At 40.8% G+C, this 16,825-nt stretch overlaps 19 non-coding genes across 19 annotated transcripts; 1 reads left to right on the top strand and 18 right to left on the bottom strand.

The window, feature by feature from the left end:
- Positions 1–195: 195 nt before the first annotated feature.
- TRNAK-UUU (transfer RNA lysine (anticodon UUU)) lies at positions 196–268 on the bottom strand. The gene has a single exon. It is a non-coding gene; the product is annotated as a tRNA-Lys (tRNA).
- A 769-nt stretch (positions 269–1,037) lies between these two features.
- Positions 1,038–1,110, bottom strand: TRNAK-UUU (transfer RNA lysine (anticodon UUU)). The gene has a single exon. It is a non-coding gene; the product is annotated as a tRNA-Lys (tRNA).
- Positions 1,111–1,567: 457 nt separating this feature from the next.
- TRNAT-AGU (transfer RNA threonine (anticodon AGU)) lies at positions 1,568–1,641 on the top strand. The gene has a single exon. It is a non-coding gene; the product is annotated as a tRNA-Thr (tRNA).
- Positions 1,642–1,878: 237 nt separating this feature from the next.
- On the bottom strand, positions 1,879–1,951 carry TRNAK-UUU (transfer RNA lysine (anticodon UUU)). The gene has a single exon. It is a non-coding gene; the product is annotated as a tRNA-Lys (tRNA).
- A 766-nt stretch (positions 1,952–2,717) lies between these two features.
- On the bottom strand, positions 2,718–2,790 carry TRNAK-UUU (transfer RNA lysine (anticodon UUU)). The gene has a single exon. It is a non-coding gene; the product is annotated as a tRNA-Lys (tRNA).
- Positions 2,791–3,558: 768 nt separating this feature from the next.
- On the bottom strand, positions 3,559–3,631 carry TRNAK-UUU (transfer RNA lysine (anticodon UUU)). Its single transcript has one exon. It is a non-coding gene; the product is annotated as a tRNA-Lys (tRNA).
- A 768-nt stretch (positions 3,632–4,399) lies between these two features.
- TRNAK-UUU (transfer RNA lysine (anticodon UUU)) lies at positions 4,400–4,472 on the bottom strand. The gene has a single exon. It is a non-coding gene; the product is annotated as a tRNA-Lys (tRNA).
- A 768-nt stretch (positions 4,473–5,240) lies between these two features.
- On the bottom strand, positions 5,241–5,313 carry TRNAK-UUU (transfer RNA lysine (anticodon UUU)). The gene has a single exon. It is a non-coding gene; the product is annotated as a tRNA-Lys (tRNA).
- Positions 5,314–6,082: 769 nt separating this feature from the next.
- Positions 6,083–6,155, bottom strand: TRNAK-UUU (transfer RNA lysine (anticodon UUU)). The gene has a single exon. It is a non-coding gene; the product is annotated as a tRNA-Lys (tRNA).
- A 767-nt stretch (positions 6,156–6,922) lies between these two features.
- TRNAK-UUU (transfer RNA lysine (anticodon UUU)) lies at positions 6,923–6,995 on the bottom strand. The gene has a single exon. It is a non-coding gene; the product is annotated as a tRNA-Lys (tRNA).
- A 767-nt stretch (positions 6,996–7,762) lies between these two features.
- Positions 7,763–7,835, bottom strand: TRNAK-UUU (transfer RNA lysine (anticodon UUU)). Its single transcript has one exon. It is a non-coding gene; the product is annotated as a tRNA-Lys (tRNA).
- A 769-nt stretch (positions 7,836–8,604) lies between these two features.
- Positions 8,605–8,677, bottom strand: TRNAK-UUU (transfer RNA lysine (anticodon UUU)). Its single transcript has one exon. It is a non-coding gene; the product is annotated as a tRNA-Lys (tRNA).
- A 769-nt stretch (positions 8,678–9,446) lies between these two features.
- On the bottom strand, positions 9,447–9,519 carry TRNAK-UUU (transfer RNA lysine (anticodon UUU)). Its single transcript has one exon. It is a non-coding gene; the product is annotated as a tRNA-Lys (tRNA).
- A 1,610-nt stretch (positions 9,520–11,129) lies between these two features.
- Positions 11,130–11,202, bottom strand: TRNAK-UUU (transfer RNA lysine (anticodon UUU)). The gene has a single exon. It is a non-coding gene; the product is annotated as a tRNA-Lys (tRNA).
- Positions 11,203–12,812: 1,610 nt separating this feature from the next.
- On the bottom strand, positions 12,813–12,885 carry TRNAK-UUU (transfer RNA lysine (anticodon UUU)). Its single transcript has one exon. It is a non-coding gene; the product is annotated as a tRNA-Lys (tRNA).
- A 767-nt stretch (positions 12,886–13,652) lies between these two features.
- TRNAK-UUU (transfer RNA lysine (anticodon UUU)) lies at positions 13,653–13,725 on the bottom strand. Its single transcript has one exon. It is a non-coding gene; the product is annotated as a tRNA-Lys (tRNA).
- Positions 13,726–14,493: 768 nt separating this feature from the next.
- On the bottom strand, positions 14,494–14,566 carry TRNAK-UUU (transfer RNA lysine (anticodon UUU)). The gene has a single exon. It is a non-coding gene; the product is annotated as a tRNA-Lys (tRNA).
- Positions 14,567–15,333: 767 nt separating this feature from the next.
- On the bottom strand, positions 15,334–15,406 carry TRNAK-UUU (transfer RNA lysine (anticodon UUU)). Its single transcript has one exon. It is a non-coding gene; the product is annotated as a tRNA-Lys (tRNA).
- Positions 15,407–16,176: 770 nt separating this feature from the next.
- TRNAK-UUU (transfer RNA lysine (anticodon UUU)) lies at positions 16,177–16,249 on the bottom strand. Its single transcript has one exon. It is a non-coding gene; the product is annotated as a tRNA-Lys (tRNA).
- Between the last annotated feature and the right edge of the window lie 576 nt (positions 16,250–16,825).

Below are 16,825 nucleotides of genomic sequence, written 5' to 3' on the forward strand. Positions count from 1 at the left end.
CTTTGTACAAAGATTGCTGTTTCATGCTATTTAGAAGCACAGTCAGGCTTGAAATGTTGGCAAAGCATCCAAGAACTCTGGACTCCACTACCTTAGAGTCATATTGCCCAAGGTTGCGATGCCATCAGAAATAGCACATATTAGAATGAGCAATTCATATTTCCTGCTAAATTTTTTGTAAAAGAAGCAAAGATACGCCTGAACAGGGACTTGAACCCTGGACCCTCAGATTAAAAGTCTGATGCTCTACCGACTGAGCTATCCAGGCACAGGGATCACTGCCCATTTGAAACTTGATTTTCACTCTACAGCACCTCCATACATGGCTACCTCACTGGTCAATAAAGGAAATGAATTACTAGTGCATTACACACATTTTGACACTGGAGACATAACTTTTTTCAGTCATTCCGTATCCAGATATAGAGATTTGCAGCATCTAGGACTTTAATGTTCACCCACTTACGGATTTGAATGTTTTGCCACATTCATGAGTGCAAAATTGCTCCCCAGTAAAGGCGAACATGTGCTCCTCAATACACACACTGGGCAATGCAGTCCACTCTAAATCAACGATTAATGACATGCTCGTTTTGTGCAATGGAGTTTCAGTCAATTGGAAAACATTTTGTAAAGTTATATTGCAACAGAAGCCCAGCCTTAAAAAAAGTGGATTTCACTTCTAAATGATTACATGAGGAAGGAAAGGAGATCAGATGCAAAAGAGGTGGTGTGGCTTAGTTGGTTAAAGCGCCTGTCTAGTAAACAGGAGATCCTGAGTTCGAATCTCAACAGCCCCTCTCTGCTTTTTTTTCGACCAATCTGTCTCCCCAATATTAAAACTTTGTACAAAGATTGTTATTTCATGCTATTTAGAAGCACAGTCAGGCTTGAAATGTTGGCAAAGCATCCAAGAATTCTGGACTCCACTACCTTAGAGTCATATTGCCCAAGGTTGCGATGCCATCAGAAATAGCACATATTAGAATGAGCAATTCATATTTCCTGCTAAATTTTTTGTAAAAGAAGCAAAGATACGCCTGAACAGGGACTTGAACCCTGGACCCTCAGATTAAAAGTCTGATGCTCTACCGACTGAGCTATCCAGGCACAGGGATCACTGCCTATTTGAAACTTGATTTTCACTCTACAGCACCTCCATACATGGCTACCTCACTGGTCAATAAAGGAAATGAATTACTAGTGCATTACACACATTTTGACACTGGAGACATAACTTTTTTCAGTCATTCCGTATCCAGATATAGAGATTTGCAGCATCTAGGACTTTAATGTTCACCCACTTACGGATTTGAATGTTTTGCCACATTCATGAGTGCAAACTTGCTCCCCAGTAAAGACGAACATGTGCTCCTCAATGCACACACTGGGCAATGCAGTCCACTCTAAATCGACGATTAATGACATGCTCGTTTTGTGCAATGGAGTTTCAGTCAATTGGAAAACATTTTGAAAAGTTATATTGCAACAGAAGCCCAGCCTTAAAAAAGTGGATTTCACTTCTAAATGATTACATGAGGAAGGAAAGGAGACCAGATGCAAAAAAGGTGCTGTGGCTTAGTTGGTTAAAGCGCCTGTCTAGTAAACAGGAGGTCCTGAGTTCGAATCTCAGCAGCGCCTGTCTGCTTTTTTTTCGACCAATCTGTCTCCCCAATATTAAAACTTTGTACAAAGATTGCTGTTTCATGCTATTTAGAAGCACAGTCAGGCTTGAAATGTTGGCAAAGCATCCAAGAACTCTGGACTCCACTACCTTAGAGTCATATTGCCCAAGGTTGCGATGCCATCAGAAATAGCACATATTAGAATGAGCAATTCATATTTCCTGCTTAATTTTTTGTAAAAGAAGCAAAGGTACGCCTGAACAGGGACTTGAACCCTGGACCCTCAGATTAAAAGTCTGATGCTCTACCGACTGAGCTATCCAGGCAGATGGATCACTACCATTTGAAACTTGATTTTCACTCTACAGCACCTCCATACATGGCTACCTCACTGGTCAATAAAGGAAATGAATTACTAGTGCATTACACACATTTTGACACTGGAGACATAACTTTTTTCAGTCATTCCGTATCCAGATATAGAGATTTGCAGCATCTAGGACTTTAATGTTCACCCACTTACGGATTTGAATGTTTTGCCACATTAATGAGTGCAAACTTGCTCCCCAGTAAAGACGAACATGTGCTCCTCAATGCACACACTGGGCAATGCAGTCCACTCTAAATCGACGATTAATGACATGCTCGTTTTGTGCAATGGAGTTTCAGTCAATTGGAAAACATTTTGAAAAGTTATATTGCAACAGAAGCCCAGCCTTAAAAAAGTGGATTTCACTTCTAAATGATTACATGAGGAAGGAAAGGAGACCAGATGCAAAAAAGGTGCTGTGGCTTAGTTGGTTAAAGCGCCTGTCTAGTAAACAGGAGATCCTGAGTTCGAATCTCAGCAGCGCCTGTCTGCTTTTTTTCGACCAATCTGTCTCCCCAATATTAAAACTTTGTACAAAGATTGCTATTTCATGCTATTTAGAAGCACAGTCAGGCTTGATATGTTGGCAAAGCATCCAAGAACTCTGGACTCCACTACCTTAGAGTCATATTGCCCAAGGTTGCGATGCCATCAGAAATAGCACATATTAGAATGAGCAATTCATATTTCCTGCTTAATTTTTTGTAAAAGAAGCAAAGGTACGCCTGAACAGGGACTTGAACCCTGGACCCTCAGATTAAAAGTCTGATGCTCTACCGACTGAGCTATCCAGGCACAGGGATCACTGCCCATTTGAAACTTGATGTTCACTCTACAGCACCTCCATACATGGCTACCTCACTGGTCAATAAAGGAAATGAATTACTAGTGCATTACACACATTTTGACACTGGAGACATAACTTTTTTCAGTCATTCCGTATCCAGATATAGAGATTTGCAGCATCTAGGACTTTAATGTTCACCCACTTACGGATTTGAATGTTTTGCCACATTCATGAGTGCAAACTTGCTCCCCAGTAAAGACGAACGTGTGCTCCTCAATGCACACACTGGGCAATGCAGTCCACTCTAAATCGACGATTAATGACATGCTCGTTTTGTGCAATGGAGTTTCAGTCAATTGGAAAACATTTTGAAAAGTTATATTGCAACAGAAGCCCAGCCTTAAAAAAGTGGATTTCACTTCTGATTGATTACATGAGGAAGGAAAGGAGACCAGATGCAAAAAAGGTGCTGTGGCTTAGTTGGTTAAAGCGCCTGTCTAGTAAACAGGAGATCCTGAGTTTGAATCTCAGCAGCGCCTGTCTGCTTTTTTTTCGACCAATCTGTCTCCCCAATATTAAAACTTTGTACAAAGATTGCTATTTCATGCTATTCAGAAGCACAGTCAGGCTTGAAATGTTGGCAAAGCATCCAAGAACTCTGGACTCCACTACCTTAGAGTCATATTGCCCAATGTTGCGATGCCATCAGAAATAGCACATATTAGAATGAGCAATTCATATTTCCTGCTAAATTTTTTGTAAAAGAAGCAAAGATACGCCTGAACAGGGACTTGAACCCTGGACCCTCAGATTAAAAGTCTGATGCTCTACCGACTGAGCTATCCAGGCACAGGGATCACTGCCCATTTGAAACTTGATTTTCACTCTACAGCACCTCCATACATGGCTACCTCACTGGTCAATAAAGGAAATGAATTACTAGTGCATTACACACATTTTGACACTGTAGACATAACTTTTTTCAGTCAATCCGTATCCAGATATAGAGATTTGCAGCATCTAGGACTTTAATGTTCACCCACTTACGGATTTGAATGTTTTGCCACATTCATGAGTGCAAACTTGCTCCCCAGTAAAGACGAACATGTGCTCCTCAATGCACACACTGGGCAATGCAGTCCACTCTAAATCGACGATTAATGACATGCTCGTTTTGTGCAATGGAGTTTCAGTCAATTGGAAAACGTTTTGAAAAGTTATATTGCAACAGAAGCCCAGCCTTAAAAAAGTGGATTTCACTTCTAAATGATTACATGAGGAAGGAAAGGAGACCAGATGCAAAAAAGGTGCTGTGGCTTAGTTGGTTAAAGCGCCTGTCTAGTAAACAGGAGATCCTGAGTTCGAATCTCAGCAGCGCCTGTCTGCTTTTTTTTCGACCAATCTGTCTCCCCAATATTAAAACTTTGTACAAAGATTGCTGTTTCATGCTATTTAGAAGCACAGTCAGGCTTGAAATGTTGGCAAAGCATCCAAGAACTCTGGACTCCACTACCTTAGAGTCATATTGCCCAAGGTTGCGATGCCATCAGAAATAGCACATATTAGAATGAGCAATTCATATTTCCTGCTTAATTTTTTGTAAAAGAAGCAAAGGTACGCCTGAACAGGGACTTGAACCCTGGACCCTCAGATTAAAAGTCTGATGCTCTACCGACTGAGCTATCCAGGCACAAGGATCACTGCCCATTTGAAACTTGATTTTCACTCTACAGCACCTCCATACATGGCTACCTCACTGGTCAATAAAGGAAATGAATTACTAGTGCATTACACACATTTTGACACTGGAGACATAACTTTTTTCAGTCATTCCGTATCCAGATATAGAGATTTGCAGCATCTAGGACTTTAATGTTCACCCACTAACGGATTTGAATGTTTTGCCACATTCATGAGTGCAAACTTGCTCCCCAGTAAAGACGAACATGTGCTCCTCAATGCACACACTGGGCAATGCAGTCCACTCTAAATCGACGATTAATGACATGCTCGTTTTGTGCAATGGAGTTTCAGTCAATTGGAAAACATTTTGAAAAGTTATATTGCAACAGAAGCCCAGCCTTAAAAAAGTGGATTTCACTTCTAAATGATTACATGAGGAAGGAAAGGAGACCAGATGCAAAAAAGGTGCTGTGGCTTAGTTGGTTAAAGCGCCTGTCTAGTAAACAGGAGATCCTGAGTTCGAATCTCAGCAGCGCCTGTCTGCTTTTTTTTCGACCAATCTGTCTCCCCAATATTAAAACTTTGTACAAAGATTGCTATTTCATGCTATTTAGAAGCACAGTCAGGCTTGAAATGTTGGCAAAGCATCCAAGAACTCTGGACTCCACTACCTTAGAATCATATTGCCCAAGGTTGCGATGCCATCAGAAATAGCACATATTAGAATGAGCAATTCATATTTCCTGCTTAATTTTTTGTAAAAGAACCAAAGGTACGCCTGAACAGGGACTTGAACCCTGGACCCTCAGATTAAAAGTCTGATGCTCTACCGACTGAGCTATCCAGGCACAAGGATCACTGCCCATTTGAAACTTGATTTTCACTCTACAGCACCTCCATACATGGCTACCTCACTGGTCAATAAAGGAAATGAATTACTAGTGCATTACACACATTTTGACACTGGAGACATAACTTTTTTCAGTCATTCCGTATCCAGATATAGAGATTTGCAGCATCTAGGACTTTAATGTTCACCCACTTACGGATTTGAATGTTTTGCCACATTCATGAGTGCAAAATTGCTCCCCAGTAAAGGCGAACATGTGCTCCTCAATACACACACTGGGCAATGAAGTCCACTCTAAATCAACGATTAATGACATGCTCGTTTTGTGCATTGGAGTTTCAGTCAATTGGAAAACATTTTGTAAAGTTATATTGCAACAGAAGCCCAGCCTTAAAAAAAGTGGATTTCACTTCTAAATGATTACATGAGGAAGGACAGGAGATCAGATGCCAAAGAGGTTTTGTGGCTTAGTTGGTTAAAGCGCCTGTCTAGTAAACTGGAGATCCTGAGTTCAAATCTCAGCAGCGCCTGTCTGCTTTTTTTTCGACCAATCTGTCTCCCCAATATTAAAACTTTGTACAAAGATTGTTATTTCATGCTATTTAGAAGCACAGTCAGGCTTGAAATGTTGGCAAAGCATCCAAGAATTCTGGACTCAACTACCTTAGAGTCATATTGCCCAAGGTTGCGATGCCATCAGAAATAGCACATATTAGAATGAGCAATTCATATTTCCTGCTAAATTTTTTGTAAAAGAAGCAAAGATACGCCTGAACAGGGACTTGAACCCTGGACCCTCAGATTAAAAGTCTGATGCTCTACCGACTGAGCTATCCAGGCACAGGGATCACTGCCCATTTGAAACTTGATTTTCACTCTACAGCACCTCCATACATGGCTACCTCACTGGTCAATAAAGGAAATTAATTACTAGTGCATTACACACATTTTGACACTGGAGACATAACTTTTTTCAGTCATTACGTATCCAGATATAGAGATTTGCAGCATCTAGGACTTTAATGTTCACCCACTTACGGATTTGAATGTTTTGCCACATTCATGAGTGCAAACTTGCTCCCCAGTAAAGACGAACATGTGCTCCTCAATGCACACACTGGGCAATGCAGTCCACTCTAAATCGACGATTAATGACATGCTCGTTTTGTGCAATGGAGTTTCAGTCAATTGGAAAACATTTTGAAAAGTTATATTGCAACAGAAGTCCAGCCTTAAAAAAGTGGATTTCACTTCTAAATGATTACATGAGGAAGGAAAGGAGACCAGATGCAAAAAAGGTGCTGTGGCTTAGTTGGTTAAAGCGCCTGTCTAGTAAACAGGAGATCCTGAGTTCGAATCTCAGCAGCGCCTGTCTGCTTTTTTTCGACCAATCTGTCTCCCCAATATTAAAACTTTGTACAAAGATTGCTATTTCATGCTATTTAGAAGCACAGTCAGGCTTGATATGTTGGCAAAGCATCCAAGAACTCTGGACTCCACTACCTTAGAATCATATTGCCCAAGGTTGCGATGCCATCAGAAATAGCACATATTAGAATGAGCAATTCATATTTCCTGCTTAATTTTTTGTAAAAGAAGCAAAGGTACGCCTGAACAGGGACTTGAACCCTGGACCCTCAGATTAAAAGTCTGATGCTCTACCGACTGAGCTATCCAGGCAGATGGATCACTGCCATTTGAAACTTGATTTTCACTCTACAGCACCTCCATACATGGCTACCTCACTGGTCAATAAAGGAAATGAATTACTAGTGCATTACACACATTTTGACACTGGAGACATAACTTTTTTCAGACATTCCGTATCCAGATATAGAGATTTGCAGCATCTAGGACTTTAATGTTCACCCACTTACGGATTTGAATGTTTTGCCACATTCATGAGTGCAAACTTACTCCCCAGTAAAGACGAACATGTGCTCCTCAATGCACACACTGGGCAATGCAGTCCACTCTAAATCGACGATTAATGACATGCTCGTTTTGTGCAATGGAGTTTCAGTCAATTGGAAAACATTTTGAAAAGTTATATTGCAACAGAAGCCCAGCCTTAAAAAAGTGGATTTCACTTCTAAATGATTACATGAGGAAGGAAAGGAGACCAGATGCAAAAAAGGTGCTGTGGCTTAGTTGGTTAAAGCGCCTGTCTAGTAAACAGGAGATCCTGAGTTCGAATCTCAGCAGCGCCTGTCTGCTTTTTTTTCGACCAATCTGTCTCCCCAATATTAAAACTTTGTACAAAGATTGCTATTTCATGCTATTTAGAAGCACAGTCAGGCTTGAAATGTTGGCAAAGCATCCAAGAACTCTGGACTCCACTACCTTAGAATCATATTGCCCAAGGTTGCGATGCCATCAGAAATAGCACATATTAGAATGAGCAATTCATATTTCCTGCTTAATTTTTTGTAAAAGAAGCAAAGGTACGCCTGAACAGGGACTTGAACCCTGGACCCTCAGATTAAAAGTCTGATGCTCTACCGACTGAGCTATCCAGGCACAAGGATCACTGCCCATTTGAAACTTGATTTTCACTCTACAGCACCTCCATACATGGCTACCTCACTGGTCAATAAAGGAAATGAATTACTAGTGCATTACACACATTTTGACACTGGAGACATAACTTTTTTCAGTCATTCCGTATCCAGATATAGAGATTTGCAGCATCTAGGACTTTAATGTTCACCCACTTACGGATTTGAATGTTTTGCCACATTCATGAGTGCAAAATTGCTCCCCAGTAAAGGCGAACATGTGCTCCTCAATACACACACTGGGCAATGCAGTCCACTCTAAATCAACGATTAATGACATGCTCGTTTTGTGCAATGGAGTTTCAGTCAATTGGAAAACATTTTGTAAAGTTATATTGCAACAGAAGCCCAGCCTTAAAAAAAGTGGATTTCACTTCTAAATGATTACATGAGGAAGGACAGGAGATCAGATGCAAAAGAGGTGCTGTGGCTTAGTTGGTTAAAGCGCCTGTCTAGTAAACTGGAGATCCTGAGTTCGAATCTCAGCAGCGCCTGTCTGCTTTTTTTTCGACCAATCTGTCTCCCCAATATTAAAACTTTGTACAAAGATTGTTATTTCATGCTATTTAGAAGCACAGTCAGGCTTGAAATGTTGGCAAAGCATCCAAGAATTCTGGACTCCACTACCTTAGAGTCATATTGCCCAAGGTTGCGATGCCATCAGAAATAGCACATATTAGAATGAGCAATTCATATTTCCTGCTAAATTTTTTGTAAAAGAAGCAAAGATACGCCTGAACAGGGACTTGAACCCTGGACCCTCAGATTAAAAGTCTGATGCTCTACCGACTGAGCTATCCAGGCACAGGGATCACTGCCCATTTGAAACTTGATTTTCACTCTACAGCACCTCCATACATGGCTACCTCACTGGTCAATAAAGGAAATGAATTACTAGTGCATTACACACATTTTGACACTGGAGACATAACTTTTTTCAGTCATTCCTTATCCAGATATAGAGATTTGCAGCATCTAGGACTTTAATGTTCACCCACTTACGGATTTGAATGTTTTGCCACATTCATGAGTGCAAACTTGCTCCCCAGTAAAGACGAACATGTGCTCCTCAATGCACACACTGGGCAATGCAGTCCACTCTAAATCGACGATTAATGACATGCTCGTTTTGTGCAATGGAGTTTCAGTCAATTGGAAAACATTTTGTAAAGTTATATTGCAACAGAAGCCCAGCCTTAAAAAAAGTGGATTTCACTTCTAAATGATTACATGAGGAAGGACAGGAGATCAGATGCAAAAGAGGTGCTGTGGCTTAGTTGGTTAAAGCGCCTGTCTAGTAAACTGGAGATCCTGAGTTCGAATCTCAGCAGCGCCTGTCTGCTTTTTTTTCGACCAATCTGTCTCCCCAATATTAAAACTTTGTACAAAGATTGTTATTTCATGCTATTTAGAAGCACAGTCAGGCTTGAAACGTTGGCAAAGCATCCAAGAATTCTGGACTCCACTACCTTAGAGTCATATTGCCCAAGGTTGCGATGCCATCAGAAATAGCACATATTAGAATGAGCAATTCATATTTCCTGCTAAATTTTTTGTAAAAGAAGCAAAGATACGCCTGAACAGGGACTTGAACCCTGGACCCTCAGATTAAAAGTCTGATGCTCTACCGACTGAGCTATCCAGGCACAGGGATCACTGCCCATTTGAAACTTGATTTTCACTCTACAGCACCTCCATACATGGCTACCTCACTGGTCAATAAAGGAAATGAATTACTAGTGCATTACACACATTTTGACACTGGAGACATAACTTTTTTCAGTCATTCCTTATCCAGATATAGAGATTTGCAGCATCTAGGACTTTAATGTTCACCCACTTACGGATTTGAATGTTTTGCCACATTCATGAGTGCAAACTTGCTCCCCAGTAAAGACGAACATGTGCTCCTCAATGCACACACTGGGCAATGCAGTCCACTCTAAATCGACGATTAATGACATGCTCGTTTTGTGCAATGGAGTTTCAGTCAATTGGAAAACATTTTGTAAAGTTATATTGCAACAGAAGCCCAGCCTTAAAAAAAGTGGATTTCACTTCTAAATGATTACATGAGGAAGGACAGGAGATCAGATGCAAAAGAGGTGCTGTGGCTTAGTTGGTTAAAGCGCCTGTCTAGTAAACAGGAGATCCTGAGTTCGAATCTCAGCAGCGCCTGTCTGCTTTTTTTTCGACCAATCTGTCTCCCCAATATTAAAACTTTGTACAAAGATTGTTATTTCATGCTATTTAGATGCACAGTCAGGCTTGAAACGTTGGCAAAGCATCCAAGAATTCTGGACTCCACTACCTTAGAGTCATATTGCCCAAGGTTGCGATGCCATCAGAAATAGCACATATTAGAATGAGCAATTCATATTTCCTGCTTAATTTTTTGTAAAAGAAGCAAAGGTACGCCTGAACAGGGACTTGAACCCTGGACCCTCAGATTAAAAGTCTGATGCTCTACCGACTGAGTTATCCAGGCACAGGGATCACTGCCCATTTGAAACTTGATGTTCACTCTACAACACCTCCATACATGGCTACCTCACTGGTCAATAAAGGAAATGAATTACTAGTGCATTACACACATTTTGACACTGGAGACATAACTTTTTTCAGTCATTCCGTATCCAGATATAGAGATTTGCAGCATCTAGGACTTTAATGTTCACCCACTTACGGATTTGAATGTTTTGCCACATTCATGAGTGCAAACTTGCTCCCCAGTAAAGACGAACGTGTGCTCCTCAATGCACACACTGGGCAATGCAGTCCACTCTAAATCGACGATTAATGACATGCTCGTTTTGTGCAATGGAGTTTCAGTCAATTGGAAAACATTTTGAAAAGTTATATTGCAACAGAAGCCCAGCCTTAAAAAAGTGGATTTCACTTCTGATTGATTACATGAGGAAGGAAAGGAGACCAGATGCAAAAAAGGTGCTGTGGCTTAGTTGGTTAAAGCGCCTGTCTAGTAAACAGGAGATCCTGAGTTTGAATCTCAGTAGCGCCTGTCTGCTTTTTTTTCGACCAATCTTTCTCCCCAATATTAAAACTTTGTACAAAGATTGCTATTTCATGCTATTCAGAAGCACAGTCAGGCTTGAAATGTTGGCAAAGCATCCAAGAACTCTGGACTCCACTACCTTAGAGTCATATTGCCCAAGGTTGCGATGCCATCAGAAACAGCACATATTAGAATGAGCAATTCATATTTCCTGCTTAATTTTTTGTAAAAGAAGCAAAGGTACGCCTGAACAGGGACTTGAACCCTGGACCCTCAGATTAAAAGTCTGATGCTCTACCGACTGAGCTATCCAGGCACAAGGATCACTGCCCATTTGAAACTTGATTTTCACTCTACAGCACCTCCATACATGGCTACCTCACTGGTCAATAAAGGAAATGAATTACTAGTGCATTACACACATTTTGACACTGGAGACATAACTTTTTTCAGTCATTCCGTATCCAGATATAGAGATTTGCAGCATCTAGGACTTTAATGTTCACCCACTAACGGATTTGAATGTTTTGCCACATTCATGAGTGCAAAATTGCTCCCCAGTAAAGGCGAACATGTGCTCCTCAATGCACACACTGGGCAATGCAGTCCACTCTAAATCAACGATTAATGACATGCTCGTTTTGTGCAATGGAGTTTCAGTCAATTGGAAAACATTTTGAAAAGTTATATTGCAACAGAAGCCCAGCCTTAAAAAAGTGGATTTCACTTCTAAATGATTACATGAGGAAGGAAAGGAGACCAGATGCAAAAAAGGTGCTGTGGCTTAGTTGGTTAAAGCGCCTGTCTAGTAAACAGGAGATCCTGAGTTCGAATCTCAGCAGCGCCTGTCTGCTTTTTTTTCGACCAATCTGTCTCCCCAATATTAAAACTTTGTACAAAGATTGCTATTTCATGCTATTTAGAAGCACAGTCAGGCTTGAAATGTTGGCAAAGCATCCAAGAACTCTGGACTCCACTACCTTAGAATCATATTGCCCAAGGTTGCGATGCCATCAGAAATAGCACATATTAGAATGAGCAATTCATATTTCCTGCTTAATTTTTTGTAAAAGAAGCAAAGGTACGCCTGAACAGGGACTTGAACCCTGGACCCTCAGATTAAAAGTCTGATGTTCTACCGACTGAGCTATCCAGGCACAAGGATCACTGCCCATTTGAAACTTGATTTTCACTCTACAGCACCTCCATACATGGCTACCTCACTGGTCAATAAAGGAAATGAATTACTAGTGCATTACACACATTTTGACACTGGAGACATAACTTTTTTCAGTCATTCCGTATCCAGATATAGAGATTTGCAGCATCTAGGACTTTAATGTTCACCCACTTACGGATTTGAATGTTTTGCCACATTCATGAGTGCAAAATTGCTCCCCAGTAAAGGCGAACATGTGCTCCTCAATACACACACTGGGCAATGAAGTCCACTCTAAATCAACGATTAATGACATGCTCGTTTTGTGCATTGGAGTTTCAGTCAATTGGAAAACATTTTGTAAAGTTATATTGCAACAGAAGCCCAGCCTTAAAAAAAGTGGATTTCACTTCTAAATGATTACATGAGGAAGGACAGGAGATCAGATGCCAAAGAGGTTTTGTGGCTTAGTTGGTTAAAGCGCCTCTCTACTAAACTGGAGATCCTGAGTTCGAATCTCAGCAGCGCCTGTCTGCTTTTTTTTCGACCAATCTGTCTCCCCAATATTAAAACTTTGTACAAAGATTGTTATTTCATGCTATTTAGAAGCACAGTCAGGCTTGAAATGTTGGCAAAGCATCCAAGAATTCTGGACTCCACTACCTTAGAGTCATATTGCCCAAGGTTGCGATGCCATCAGAAATAGCACATATTAGAATGAGCAATTCATATTTCCTGCTAAATTTTTTGTAAAAGAAGCAAAGATACGCCTGAACAGGGACTTGAACCCTGGACCCTCAGATTAAAAGTCTGATGCTCTACCGACTGAGCTATCCAGGCACAGGGATCACTGCCCATTTGAAACTTGATTTTCACTCTACAGCACCTCCATACATGGCTACCTCACTGGTCAATAAAGGAAATGAATTACTAGTGCATTACACACATTTTGACACTGGAGACATAACTTTTTTCAGTCATTACGTATCCAGATATAGAGATTTGCAGCATCTAGGACTTTAATGTTCACCCACTTACGGATTTGAATGTTTTGCCACATTCATGAGTGCAAACTTGCTCCCCAGTAAAGACGAACATGTGCTCCTCAATGCACACACTGGGCAATGCAGTCCACTCTAAATCGACGATTAATGACATGCTCGTTTTGTGCAATGGAGTTTCAGTCAATTGGAAAACATTTTGAAAAGTTATATTGCAACAGAAGCCCAGCCTTAAAAAAGTGGATTTCACTTCTAAATGATTACATGAGGAAGGAAAGGAGACCAGATGCAAAAAAGGTGCTGTGGCTTAGTTGGTTAAAGCGCCTGTCTAGTAAACAGGAGATCCTGAGTTCGAATCTCAGCAGCGCCTGTCTGCTTTTTTTCGACCAATCTGTCTCCCCAATATTAAAACTTTGTACAAAGATTGCTATTTCATGCTATTTAGAAGCACAGTCAGGCTTGATATGTTGGCAAAGCATCCAAGAACTCTGGACTCCACTACCTTAGAGTCATATTGCCCAAGGTTGCGATGCCATCAGAAATAGCACATATTAGAATGAGCAATTCATATTTCCTGCTTAATTTTTTGTAAAAGAAGCAAAGGTACGCCTGAACAGGGACTTGAACCCTGGACCCTCAGATTAAAAGTCTGATGCTCTACCGACTGAGCTATCCAGGCACAGGGATCACTGCCCATTTGAAACTTGATTTTCACTCTACAGCACCTCCATACATGGCTACCTCACTGGTCAATAAAGGAAATGAATTACTAGTGCATTACACACATTTTGACACTGGAGACATAACTTTTTTCAGTCATTCCGTATCCAGATATAGAGATTTGCAGCATCTAGGACTTTAATGTTCACCCACTTACGGATTTGAATGTTTTGCCACATTCATGAGTGCAAACTTGCTCCCCAGTAAAGACGAACATGTGCTCCTCAATGCACACACTGGGCAATGCAGTCCACTCTAAATCGACGATTAATGACATGCTCGTTTTGTGCAATGGAGTTTCAGTCAATTGGAAAACATTTTGAAAAGTTATATTGCAACAGAAGCCCAGCCTTAAAAAAGTGGATTTCACTTCTAAATGATTACATGAGGAAGGAAAGGAGATCAGATGCAAAAGAGGTGCTGTGGCTTAGTTGGTTAAAGCGCCTGTCTAGTAAACAGGAGATCCTGAGTTCGAATCTCAGCAGCGCCTGTCTGCTTTTTTTTCGACCAATCTGTCTCCCCAATATTAAAACTTTGTACAAAGATTGTTATTTCATGCTATTTAGATGCACAGTCAGGCTTGAAACGTTGGCAAAGCATCCAAGAATTCTGGACTCCACTACCTTAGAGTCATATTGCCCAAGGTTGCGATGCCATCAGAAATAGCACATATTAGAATGAGCAATTCATATTTCCTGCTAAATTTTTTGTAAAAGAAGCAAAGATACGCCTGAACAGGGACTTGAACCCTGGACCCTCAGATTAAAAGTCTGATGCTCTACCGACTGAGCTATCCAGGCACAGGGATCACTGCCCATTTGAAACTTGATTTTCACTCTACAGCACCTCCATACATGGCTACCTCACTGGTCAATAAAGGAAATGAATTACTAGTGCATTACACACATTTTGACACTGGAGACATAACTTTTTTCAGTCATTCCGTATCCAGATATAGAGATTTGCAGCATCTAGGACTTTAATGTTCACCCACTTACGGATTTGAATGTTTTGCCACATTAATGAGTGCAAACTTGCTCCCCAGTAAAGACGAACATGTGCTCCTCAATGCACACACTGGGCAATGCAGTCCACTCTAAATCGACGATTAATGACATGCTCGTTTTGTGCAATGGAGTTTCAGTCAATTGGAAAACATTTTGAAAAGTTATATTGCAACAGAAGCCCAGCCTTAAAAAAGTGGATTTCACTTCTAAATGATTACATGAGGAAGGAAAGGAGACCAGATGCAAAAAAGGTGCTGTGGCTTAGTTGGTTAAAGCGCCTGTCTAGTAAACAGGAGATCCTGAGTTCGAATCTCAGCAGCGCCTGTCTGCTTTTTTTCGACCAATCTGTCTCCCCAATATTAAAACTTTGTACAAAGATTGCTATTTCATGCTATTTAGAAGCACAGTCAGGCTTGATATGTTGGCAAAGCATCCAAGAACTCTGGACTCCACTACCTTAGAGTCATATTGCCCAAGGTTGCGATGCCATCCGAAATAGCACATATTAGAATGAGCAATTCATATTTCCTGCTTAATTTTTTGTAAAAGAAGCAAAGGTACGCCTGAACAGGGATTTGAACCCTGGACCCTCAGATTAAAAGTCTGATGCTCTACCGACTGAGCTATCCAGGCACAAGGATCACTGCCCATTTGAAACTTGATTTTCACTCTACAGCACCTCCATACATGGCTACCTCACTGGTCAATAAAGGAAATGAATTACTAGTGCATTACACACATTTTGACACTGGAGACATAACTTTTTTCAGTCATTCCGTATCCAGATATAGAGATTTGCAGCATCTAGGACTTTAATGTTCACCCACTTACGGATTTGAATGTTTTGCCACATTCATGAGTGCAAAATTGCTCCCCAGTAAAGGCGAACATGTGCTCCTCAATACACACACTGGGCAATGAAGTCCACTCTAAATCAACGATTAATGACATGCTCGTTTTGTGCATTGGAGTTTCAGTCAATTGGAAAACATTTTGTAAAGTTATATTGCAACAGAAGCCCAGCCTTAAAAAAAGTGGATTTCACTTCTAAATGATTACATGAGGAAGGACAGGAGATCAGATGCCAAAGAGGTTTTGTGGCTTAGTTGGTTAAAGCGCCTGTCTAGTAAACTGGAGATCCTGAGTTCAAATCTCAGCAGCGCCTGTCTGCTTTTTTTTTCGACCAATCTGTCTCCCCAATATTAAAACTTTGTACAAAGATTGTTATTTCATGCTATTTAGAAGCACAGTCAGGCTTGAAATGTTGGCAAAGCATCCAAGAATTCTGGACTCAACTACCTTAGAGTCATATTGCCCAAGGTTGCGATGCCATCAGAAATAGCACATATTAGAATGAGCAATTCATATTTCCTGCTAAATTTTTTGTAAAAGAAGCAAAGATACGCCTGAACAGGGACTTGAACCCTGGACCCTCAGATTAAAAGTCTGATGCTCTACCGACTGAGCTATCCAGGCACAGGGATCACTGCCCATTTGAAACTTGATTTTCACTCTACAGCACCTCCATACATGGCTACCTCACTGGTCAATAAAGGAAATTAATTACTAGTGCATTACACACATTTTGACACTGGAGACATAACTTTTTTCAGTCATTACGTATCCAGATATAGAGATTTGCAGCATCTAGGACTTTAATGTTCACCCACTTACGGATTTGAATGTTTTGCCACATTCATGAGTGCAAACTTGCTCCCCAGTAAAGACGAACATGTGCTCCTCAATGCACACACTGGGCAATGCAGTCCACTCTAAATCGACGATTAATGACATGCTCGTTTTGTGCAATGGAGTTTCAGTCAATTGGAAAACATTTTGAAAAGTTATATTGCAACAGAAGTCCAGCCTTAAAAAAGTGGATTTCACTTCTAAATGATTACATGAGGAAGGAAAGGAGACCAGATGCAAAAAAGGTGCTGTGGCTTAGTTGGTTAAAGCGCCTGTCTAGTAAACAGGAGATCCTGAGTTCGAATCTCAGCAGCGCCTGTCTGCTTTTTTTCGACCAATCTGTCTCCCCAATATTAAAACTTT

The sequence above is a fragment of the Ambystoma mexicanum genome, unplaced genomic scaffold (genome assembly GCF_040938575.1).
Source record: "Ambystoma mexicanum isolate Mex_15411 unplaced genomic scaffold, UKY_AmexF1_1 Mex_scaf1, whole genome shotgun sequence".
Taxonomy (NCBI): Eukaryota; Metazoa; Chordata; class Amphibia; order Caudata; family Ambystomatidae; genus Ambystoma; species Ambystoma mexicanum.